The sequence below is a fragment of the Narcine bancroftii genome, chromosome 8, assembly GCF_036971445.1.
Source record: "Narcine bancroftii isolate sNarBan1 chromosome 8, sNarBan1.hap1, whole genome shotgun sequence".
In the NCBI taxonomy this organism is placed as follows: Eukaryota; Metazoa; Chordata; class Chondrichthyes; order Torpediniformes; family Narcinidae; genus Narcine; species Narcine bancroftii.
This window is the reverse complement of record NC_091476.1, coordinates 134,632,031-134,644,125: the sequence shown is the minus strand read 5'-3', so window position 1 is coordinate 134,644,125 and position 12,095 is coordinate 134,632,031.

The window sequence follows — 12,095 nt, the reverse complement described above, 5'->3', positions numbered from 1 at the left end:
CGGAAAAGTTTTAAAAAAACAGAGAAAAAACAAAGGCACAAACACAAAAACTAAAATAAAGTGAAAATAAAGGTGTGGAGAAAATGGCAGCAAAGAAAGAAAAGCCAAAAGCAACAGGAAGAAGAGAAGAAGAAAAGACGTCGGAAGAAGAAGGTGAAGGCCTTACCTGTCCTAGGAGGCCCGCTGTGGAGAGAGAAGCCCGCTCCCTCAGGTCAGTTGAAGTCCCGAGCTCAGGACTACAAAAATGGCTCGCGGAGCCAAACAAAAGTGTGCAATGCGCAAGACAAAAAGAACACTGATGGGAGGGGGGACCAACTGAGGAGTCGATCTCCACAGCTGAAATTGACAACCACAACAAAGCAGCAAGAGGAGAACATAGAAAATAACGAGAACAAGAAAGAAGAGAGCAAAAAGAAATCAAAGAAACAAAAGATGACCAACCCAGAGGAAGAAGACCAGCAGCAAGACACTTCTAATAAAAATAAGAAGACCAAAAATACTCAACAAGATAAAACAAACAACCCAACAAGAAAACCAGAAGAGACAGAGGTAAAGGACACAGATCCTGGAGTGGACTCAGAAGAAGAAGAGGAAGAACACAGAGAAATGGAAGAAGAAGGGAAGGGCAAGTACATGGATATATTTTTTTTAAAGAATATATGGAATCAATAAAAGAATGGCAATCACAAGAATTCAGTGAAATAAAAAGAAGAGTAAAAAGTACGGAAGAAAAAATGAATAGATTAGAGATGATCATGTCAGATATAGGAAAAAGAGTGGACAAGGTGGAAGAACGAGAAACAGTCATAGAAATGGAAGTAGATGACTTAAAAAAGAAATTAGAAGACTCTAATAAAAAAGTTAAAGAGACACAAGAGCTGTTAACTCAGAAGATAGATATAATGGAAAATTATAATAGAAGAAACAATATAAAGATAGTGGGCCTTAAGGAAGATGAAGAAGGCAACAATATGAGAGAATTTATAAAAGAATGGATCCCCAGGGTCCTAGGAAGACCAGAATTACAGGAAGAAATGGAAATAGAAAGGGCACATAGAACATTAGCCCCTAAACCACAACTGCAACAAAAACCAAGATCCATTCTAGTAAAATTCCTAAGATATACAACAAGAGAAAATATATTGGAGAAAGCAATGAGGAAAATAAGAAAAGATAAAAAACCACTGGAATACAAAGGTCAAAAAAATTTTTTCTATCCAGATAAAAGTTTTGAACTCCTGAAGAAGAGGAAGGAGTTTAATACAGCAAAAACGATCCTATGGAAAAAAGGATATAAATTTATGCTAAAGTACCCAGCGGTACTTAAAATAGTTATTCCAGGGCAGCAAAACAGACTATTCTTGGATCTGGAGGAAGCACGAAAATTTGCAGAATAACTACAAAACAGACAGAGAGATGAAGACATGTAACGAGAACAAAAATGACCACAAACTATATGTATGTGTGTATATGTATATATGTGTGTATATGTGTGTATGTATATTTTTAAAAAATAGAGTATAGATAAGAACTAAGAAGGGAAAGTAAGGGAAGAAAGGAAGTAAGGTGGGAATTAAGAGAGTGACCTTTGTTATATATGAAGATTAAAATCTTTTCTGGGGGGGCTGGGTGGGGAAGAATTATGGTCACTGCGAAATCAGTTGACGCTTGCGAGTGATTTCGCAAATCCAAATGGAGAGGGGAGATGTGGTTGCCCGACAAGGGACAAAGGGCAACTCAGGAAGGGGAGGGGATAGTGGGGGTTAAAGGAATTTTAGATAGGAGAATAATGGAAATATTTTATGTTTTAGAAATGTTGTCTTAAAATGTGTTCAATAAAAGAAAGTAGAAATGGATAAGAAGGAAAGGTGATGATGAGAAAATGGAAAGGAAAGATAAACAAAGTATGAAATGGCTATGTTGAACTATATGACTTTAAATATTAATGGAACGCATAACCAAATCAAAAGGAAGAAACTGTTAAATTTACTGAAAAAAGAAAAAAATGATATAGCATTCATACAAGAGACACACTTAACTGAAGTGGAACACAAGAAATTAAAGAGAGATTGGATAGGACATGTAACAGCAGCATCATATAATTCAAAAGCTAGAGGAGTAGCTATATTAATCAGTAAAAAATGTACCAATCAAAATAGAAGAGGAAATAATAGATCCTGCAGGGAGATATGTAATGATAAAATGTCAGATATATTCGGAGTTTTGGAATTTACTCAATATATATTCACCTAATGAAGAAGATCAAAAATTTATGCAAGATATCTTTTTGAAGATAGCAGACACACAAGGAAACATACTAATAGGAAGGGATTTCAATCTTAATTTGGATTCAAACATGGATAAAACTGGAAAAAAAAATTAATAGAAAGAACAAAGTAACCAAATTTATAATTAAATCGATGCAAGAAATGCAACTTTTGGATATATGGAGGAAACCACACCCAAAGGAAAAGGAATATTCATATTATTTGGGCAGATATAAAACATACTCAAGAATAGACCTATTCCTGTTATCAGTTCACATGCAAGAGAGAGTTAGGAAAACAGAATATAAAGCTAGACTATTATCGGACCACTCACCCCTGTTATTGACAATAGAGTTAGAGGACATCCCACCAAGAATGTATAGATACAGATTAAACTCCATGCTACTTAAAAGGCAGGATTTTAGAGAATTAATTGAACGACAAATTAAAATGTACTTTGAAATAAATACGGAATCAGTGAAAGATAAGTTTATACTATGGGATGCAATGAAAGCGTTCATCAGAGGGCAAATAATAAGTTATGTAACTATGATGAAGAAGGACTACAACCAGGAAACAGAACAGTTGGAAAGGGAAATAGCAAATATAGAAAAAGAATTAGCAATGAAAGAAGACACAACTAAAAGAAGAGAATTGGCAGATAAAAAAATAAAATATGAAACACTACAAACATATAAGGTGGAGAAGAACATAATGAAGACAAAACAGAAATATTATGAACTAGGAGCTACCCATCTGCCCAAAGGACTGCCAGTATACGGCTTTAAAGATGGATGACCACTCTTCCACTTCCTGTGGGTCCCATTTGGCGTCACAGATGGTGTCTCAGTCTTCCAGCAGGAGATGGACCATATAGTGGATCAGTATGAGATGCGGGCCACTTTCCCATATCTCGACAATGTCACCATCTGTAGCTACAACCTGCATGTTGCCAAGCTCCTTAATCTTACAACAAGGCCAAGTGTGTGTTCTGCACAACTTGCCTGGCCATCCTTGGCTGTGTCATGGAGAATGGCGTCGTTGGCCCAACCACTCTTGCATGCAATCACTCTTGCAGCTTCCCCTTCCACACAACCTCAAGACCCTGAAGAGGTGCATTGTGTTTTTCTTATGTCATGGGTCCACAATTATGCAGACAAGGCTTTCTCCCTTATCAAAGCTATGTCCTTCCCCCTGGCAGAGGAGGCTCATGCAGCCTTCAACTGCATCAAGTCTGACATCGTCAAGGCCACGAATCCACCCCTTTTCAGGTGGAAAATGACGTGTCAGACTTCGCCCTGGCAGCCACCCTTAATCGGGCTGGCAGGCCCTGTCGCATTTTTTTCACGCACCCTGCCAGGCCCCGAGGTTCCACACTCCTCAGTTGAAAAAGAGGCCCAAGCCATTGCTGAGGCAATTAATTATTAATTGATGAAAGGGCTGATGGATTCAATGTTCAACAATCAACAGCAGGGAAACATCAAAAATAATAAAATACTGTGGAGAATAGAATTATCTACCCATAACTATGGCATCATATACTGGCCAGGGAAACAACGAGCCACCAGACGCCCTGTCCTGAGGGACGTGCCAGCACCCAGATCGACTGACTGTAAAACCTCCATAATGATCTCTGTCTCCCCAGCGTCACCAGGTTCTTTCACCTCGTCCAAACATGCAACCTGCCATACTCCATTGATGCGATCAAGACCATGACAAAGAACTGCCAGGTCTGTGTTGAGAGCAAGCCGCACTTCTACCGCCCAGACAGGGCACAACTTATTAAAGCCACTCGCCACTTCAAGCAATTCAGTGTTGACTTTAAAGGACCCCTGCCCTCCACCGACCGTAACATTTACATATAACATATACATTCTCCAGCTTTTCATTTGCCATCCCCTGCTCGGATATGACCACTGCCCCAATCATTAAGGCCCTGTGCAGCCTTTTCACTCTATTTGACTTCCCCAGTTATATCCACAGCAACCAGGGGCCTTCCTTTATGAGTGACGAGCTGCGCTAGTTAGTACCTGTTGGCCAGAGGAATTGGCACGAACAGGAGCACCAGTTACAATCCCCAGGGTAACGGGGAAGTGGAGAGGGGGAATGCTGCAGTCTGGAAGACAGTCCTCCTGGCCTTGTGGTCAAAGGGCCTCCCAGTCTCCCAATGGCAGAATGTTCTCCTGGAGGCCTTCGACTCTATCAGGTCCCTGCTGTGCACCGCCACTAACGCTACACCACATGAATGTATGTTTTCCTTCCCCAGGAAATCTGCGACAGGGACCATGCTACTGGTATGGTTGGCATCCTCAGGGCCCATCTTGCTTCGAAGACATGTGAGGAACCGTAAGTCTGACCCATTGATCAAAAGGGTCCTCCTCCTCCAAGCCAACCCCCAATATGCTTATGTGGCATATCTGGATGGACACAAGGACACTGTTTCCATTAAAGATTTGGCTCCCTCACGGGCCCTGGAAACCGCTGCTAATCACCTCACACCCTCCTCACTGTTGAACACACACAATGCACCTGCGTCTGGTATCCTGCCTCCACACTGAGGAAGGGTACACCAGGAACAGCGCCCACCCACTAGCACAATACTGATGGATACGAACAGGTGCCCGAGACCATCCAGGACTCCACTGCAGTACGGCAGCCGCAACCGATTCTCCTACAGTCTCAGCGAATGATCAGACCACATGATAGGCTGAAGTTATGACTTTTAAATTGTAAATATGTAACTTTGTAAGTTCCACTTCACCCCACAGGACTCTTTTTTACAGTCAAGGGGTGAATGTGGTAAACCACTGTAATGTATAATTATCTGGTCAAGTATGTCTATTGGCCAGTTGTACTTGTGGCCCCTTCCCATAGGCTCCTATATAAAGACAGCTGTTCCACAGTCCCCTGCACCTCAGTGCAGGACAGCCAAACAGTAAGGATATGCTATGTTCTTAAGTGAATTAAAACCTATTGGTTTCTCCACAATAGTCTCCTGAGTGATGGATGGTGCATCATAATTCTCATGAGTCCTTCCTGTTTTTTGCTTCCTAGGTCTAATGTATGATTCCTTCTTTGTTTTGTCAACCATGGTTCCATTTTCCTACTATATTTTCCTTGTCTCAGGAGTGAGAATTATTATGAGCTCCCGTTTTAGTAAAATGGGATTATCACTGTAAGAGATAGTATCTACAGGAGGAAGTGAATGGTCACAATTAACATTTCACATAAGCACAACACTAGTCACAGCCCAGTGATAATTTGATACATTGGAAGAATTGAAGGAAGGTTTGTCACAGTCTGTTTCAGAATTCGATACATTTGCAAAGACACTGTGATTTTGCAAAGGGAGAGCCATTCTCACTGCTGAAGAGAAAGCAGCTTTTTGAAGCAGCTCTTGTCGCCATCCATTGTGGCCAGCAAAGCATGCTCTGTGAATGACTGGGCCTTTTCGGTGGAATAACCTATGCCAGAAGGGTCTTTTTGGGAAGCAAAATGCTTCATTTTGATTGTCTCTAACAGTGGAGGTCACTTGGAGAGACTGCTTCATTTTAAGTGTGACTAGTGGTGAAGTTACTTGGAGACACCAGTGCCAGGGTCTTGGATGCTTCGTGGAGGCCACCCAGTTCGAGTCTTGCCTACAAAGGGACCAGGAGTGTTGTAACCACAGCTCATGTGGATGGACATTTCTTCAAAGGCAATACAATTTGTGAGTCTGTAGCAGGCACAACTCCAGTTTTCACATCATTAATTCTGGGCATCAAATTTCAAAGGCCTGTGCTTAAGCACTGAATTTAAAAGACTGAACTTTAAAATAACTTGCCAGATTTTGGCCTGGATTGTAATGGTTTGGTATATCACACACACACACACACACACACATACACTAGACACCTGCACATAGCTGTGTTAAAGACAATTTAAGGGTAAAGACACTAGCTTAAGAGTAAGAAATAAAATTAGTGTTTATTAAAATTAAACTCTGTCTGGTTCATTGTCTATTGCTCTTTGTTACACATGATTCATAATAGAATTCAGTGTAAATGCTTGGAAAGGAAATTAAGTTGACAGGTAAATAGAACTACCATGGTTACATCAATTGTAATTAGTGAGTGGGTGCTCTTGAAATCACAATCTTACATTTCTGAGAGATTTGCTAACTCATTGCTGGTCATCATGTGATACTGAACCTCAAGATCCGTAAGTTCAAAGGAGCCAACTCAGACATAATGGGGTTCTGTTTTTAATGGCTTCCATGAAATTTAACCAAAATGGCATGCTTTGCAAGCCAGTAATATGGAACTGTTTCCTAAAGCTTATAGCATTTTGGATATTTTAGCTGAAAAAAATTGTTAGTTAAATGTTTGGAATGTTAACAACACAATTTTATTAAAGATATTTATACACACAGAAAAGATCAAAAATTAAATTGATCATTTCTTTAATTTCATTTGGAAGGTAATATCTATAATTGTATCCATGGAATAGACCCTCCTAACATTAATATGGAATAGAGAATGAAAGCAGATATGATGTTAATTTTCAAAAAAAAATCAACCAGCCTATTTAATTTAACTACACGAATAGCATAACATTTCTGGTAATGGAATCAATTGCTCATATTGTAGGAATTTTAAGAAAAAAAATCAATTGCATATCTCTTCTATAACACAACAAAACATTGCACATTATTAGTCTTACTGCACATGTTCCAGAACCACAAGTCATGCAAGTTTTTCCGAGTAATTGAATTATTCACTTCATTAATTTGGTATTATAATCTTTTATCACATTTTGGCCATCCCAATTGAACAGTAAAGTGTGTACTTCCCTAACTGAGAAGATTGGTTTGATTCCTGCTTTGGAAGTGTAACTATTGGAGATCTATAACCAGCTGTTGAGAACAGTGTAGATTCTAAGTGACTTACCCTCAAATACCTTTGCTTTTGTCTAACAGTTGTTTCCTCACTGCATACAGATCAATGTGAAGATATCGGACACTGTGTTACATCTGAACATATTTAATCAGTTATACTCCTTGAATGTCCAACATTAACATGCTTGTGTTTATTGATCATTTATTCCATTTAAACTCAGTTGTGTTTAGTTGCACGCTGATTGTAAGACAATGTCTGAAAGGAATGATGTTTACCACAGGGAGTAGCTGGGAAGTTAAATAATTTAATCCCCGCTGTGATAAGCAAGAGTTACCACTTTCAGGAAGAGCAAGAAGTTTGAAATGATGCAGCGTGACTGGGCTGCTGGGAGCAGTGGGCTAAGGGGAAAAGAATTTGGCTACTACCTGGAATAAACATGAAGTTGGTTTTGTATTAGGGGTGCAGAACCCCTTTGGGATTTGAGCTTCAGTTGAGAATGGTCAGTGTGCTATGGTTGTTCCTGCTAATTGAATCAAAAAGAGCTAACTCAATTTAAGAATCCACAGCACCTCTTCGTAGCAAAATCCCATCAGACAAATAACCCACTCTTTTTTTATGTGTTATGGTCCCTCATATGTCTATCCAATTCCCTTTCAAAGGCACTGATTAATTTTATTTCCACCACTCTTATGGACAGCGAATCCCTGAATAAAATTACTCCCTGAGCAAAATAAGTTGGATTAACCCCTGAGCCACTGCCCCCTCCTGGTTTTTACTAAATGTTTAACAAGATTTCCATTTACCAAGTGCCCGATTTTGTTATCTCCTGTTCAAGTGCCACTCAAGATATTTAAACCTACACATTGAAACAAGTGAGCACTACTGAGAGAGTGCTGCACTGCTGGACACGGCGTCTTTGAGATGAAACAACTTTCTCAAGCAGAATCAGATGGAGAAAGGATGGACTAAGAGCAGTACCACTGGTTAACATTGGATTGTAATGCATGTACTTAGAAATGGTGGAGAGGTTTCTACTCATAAAGGGTAACACGTGTCACCAATTCATTCCAGCAAGTGTAGTGCTTTTAACATGATACCTAATAATTTAGTAATAGCAGTTCAGCTTGAACCAGTGCTAGAATTTGTATTATCAGATCAAAAGAGCCAATTTGTAATAGCTTTTACTGCATTCACTTTAATGACTTAATGTAGTAATTCATTCTGATCAAAGGCACATAATATACTTCACATACAAATGAAAATATTTCTGCAGTGTTCTGTCCTTCATTGTGGTTCAGGCAATGAGCCAAGCATATTTGTATTAAAAATTCACCCAGCTAAGTGTAATTACCTCCAGTTTGAATCACAATTTTGCATTAAAGTGTTGAATGAGGATGAGATGAATTAAGTGCTCTATTTGGTACATGACCTTGGCTAGTTCACATTTGTGGGCAGCAATACAGCTGTTTCAATGTCACTACAATGCAGATTTTATATTTTATCTGTACAGACATTCTCAACAGCCCTCCCGGGGCCCACAGCATATTTTAGTCAAAGCTTTGTTTTCCTTTCCCTTCACGTTACATAACTATTTTTTTTAATGGAGTCAGTAGGAGAGAAGTTGGGAAGAAACCAAAACCTGACTGCTTCACAGGGAAGGGGGCCCATAAACTTTGATCAGAGTCTTGACTGCTTCACAGGGAAGGGGGCCCATAAACTTTGATCAGAGTCTTAGAGGGACCATAGCCGAAAGAATGTTGAGAATGGATCTTCTTAATCTCTTCTGGAAGCAGATGCTCGTTCCCTTTCTTTTTCAATCTTTTTATTGTTTTATAGAAAATAATAATATCAAATACATAGATCCATATGATACATAAAGTTCAGGTAAAAGTAAATTAAAATTAGATAGTAAATAATGGTAAAGAAGAAACATAAGGCCCATGTTGTCAATAAAAAAGGAAAAGAAAACATAACTAATGTAATTTCTAACCCCAACCTATTATCTGGGAGATTACAATCAAAACCAGGCATCAACTATTAATTTCAATACTAATAGTTCAAAAAAAGAAAAAGAAACAAAATGAACAAAGAGCAAAAATGATTGATCTATAAAGTTTGAAAATAATTGAAAAAGAACCCCAAAGAGATTTTTTTTTAAAAACTCATTCTAGTAGTTGAGCACCTAATTTTGGGATGCTCATTCTCAAACTTGTTTTCCAGTTATTCAGATTTCTCCTGAAAATGGCTACTGTCTAGAAAATCCAGTCAAGGGTGATGATAGGCTATTTATTGTGGGCTTCATTATCATCAAGCTGGGTCCTGTTGGTCTGAACATTCATACAATGCACTTTTTAGCTGCAATTAGAGACCAAGACATTTTGACAGGGAAACATCCCATGATGTACCAAATTTGGATAACTCTTTTAATTCAGGGCAATGACAATTTGAACACATTTCTTAAATATGCGAGCCACCTGCAAGTACAAAGTAGTTTTACATTTATCGTAATGCACTAGGTGAAGCAGAAAATTAAAACTTATAAGTCCCTTATAAACACCATTTTGACTTGGATGTTTAAGTTAAATCTGGTGTGGTGACCAATGTTTTTTTTCCATTACACATTTTCACCAGTACTAACCAAGTTACCAGGACATATATTGGAAATCCCTCCTGAGGCGTTTGATGTCATTTTCCCAAAAGAACCCTAACCCTAATCCAAAAGAAAAGAACAGACTAGCTCTCAATTAACTAATAAAGGCTTTAAAAGACACAAGTTGTATGTGCATACAAGAACTGAATTTTTTATACCCTAATTTCAGAGGGCTGATGCCATTAATTCAGTGGTTTTCAAACTTTTTCTTTCCACTCACATAGCACCTCAAGTCATCCCTATGCCATAGGTGCTCTGTGATGACTTGAGGTGCTATGTGAGTGGAAAGAAAAAGTTTGAAAAACAATGTTTTAATTTTACCAAAATTGGCTTCATATCTCCAAAGGAAAAGAGCCAATGACAACTTATCAAGAAAAACATTTCAGTAACATTTGGGTCTAGAGCAGTGATTTTCAACCTTTTTATCCCACTCACATACCACTTTAAGTTCTTCTCTTTGGCTTGGCTTCGCGGATGAAGATTTATGGAGGGGGTAAAAAGTCCACGTCAGCTGCAGGCTCGTTTGTGGCTGACAAGTCCGATGCGGGACAGGCAGACACGATTGCAGCGGTTGCAGGGGAAAATTGGTTGGTTGGGGTTGGGTGTTGGGTTTTTCCTCCTTTGCCTTTTGTCAGTGAGGTGGGCTCTGCGGTCTTCTTCAAAGGAGGTTGCTGCCCGCCAAACTGTGAGGCGCAAAGATGCACGGTTTGAGGCGTTATCAGCCCACTGGCGGTGGTCAATGTGGCAGGCACCAAGAGATTTCTTTAGGCAGTCCTTGTACCTTTTCTTTGGTGCACCTCTGTCACGGTGGCCAGTGGAGAGCTCGCCATATAACACGATCTTGGGAAGGCGATGGTCCTCCATTCTGGAGACGTGACCCATCCAGCGCAGCTGGATCTTCAGCAGCATGGACTCGATGCTGTCGACCTCTGCCATCTCGAGTACTTCGACGTTAGGGATGTAAGCACTCCAATGGATGTTGAGGATGGAGCGGAGACAACGCTGGTGGAAGCGTTCTAGGAGCCGTAGGTGGTGCCGGTAGAGGACCCATGATTCGGAGCCGAACAGGAGTGTGGGTATGACAACGGCTCTGTATACGCTTATCTTTGTGAGGTTTTTCAGTTGGTTGTTTTTCCAGACTCTTTTGTGTAGTCTTCCAAAGGCGCTATTTGCCTTGGCGAGTCTGTTGTCTATCTCATTGTCGATCCTTGCATCTGATGAAATGGTGCAGCCAAGATAGGTAAACTGGTTGACTGTTTTGAGTTTTGTGTACTTTAAGTAATCCTTTACTAATCACAGAGCACCTATGTCATAGGGATGACTTGGTGGTAAACGAGTAGAAAGAAAAAGTTTGAAAACCACTGCATTAATTGATCGAAGTCCCAATCAAATGAAACCAGTGCCCTCATCTACATGCCGAGTTTAAACACCAACTCCACTGGGACATTTCTGGACTCTGGCAAAAAAAATGGAAAGATACCACACAAGAGTACAGGTTAACTGGAACTGTATCAAATTTATTTCTATATCATAATAGATGACACAACCATTAAAATATCATAAACTCCAGAGCCAGCACAATTTAAAGATTGAATGTGTTAATGTATTCTGTATATTTGAGGCACCTTGATTAAAAAAAAATTTATGTGACCTTAATGCAAAAAATGTACAAAACTAATCAAATTTTGTCATTTCCCCAGGGCTAAATTTTACTCAAACTAAAACTGAAAATAAAAATTTATTTTGCGCCATGTCTTTTGTAAGGTAAGCAATTCCCTTGCATTGTTTAGAGATCACATTTTAAAAAACATACAGCACCGTAACCTACAACTTCTGGTACATTTCAAATGGTGGGAGGAGACCCACGCAGACATGGGGAAAGTGTACAAACTCTTTTACAGACTGTGTGGGATTCAAACCCCAGTCCTCCATTGCTAGCACTGCAACAGTGATTCTTGCATTCAACAATTAAATAAGACTCTTGCGACTTTGCACGCACCATTTTTTTTTAAATACAAAAAACTTCCAGGTTTCAAAAGATGTGAAAGGAGCACTGAAAATTTATCTAAGAGAAAATTTATCAGGAACTGTGCAAGGATTGGGCTGAATCGGACTGCTGGTTATTCTTAGAAGCCAGAATGGATTGTGCATATCTGGTAAAAGTTTTGGCTTGAGATGAATGTCTTAATGCCAAGCTTCACCTAATGCTTGCTGAAATTTAATGAATAGCACATTATTCTGTAAGGTGATGGAAATGAATTTACCCTCTGCATTAAGTATTCAACAATGATAAAAATAAAA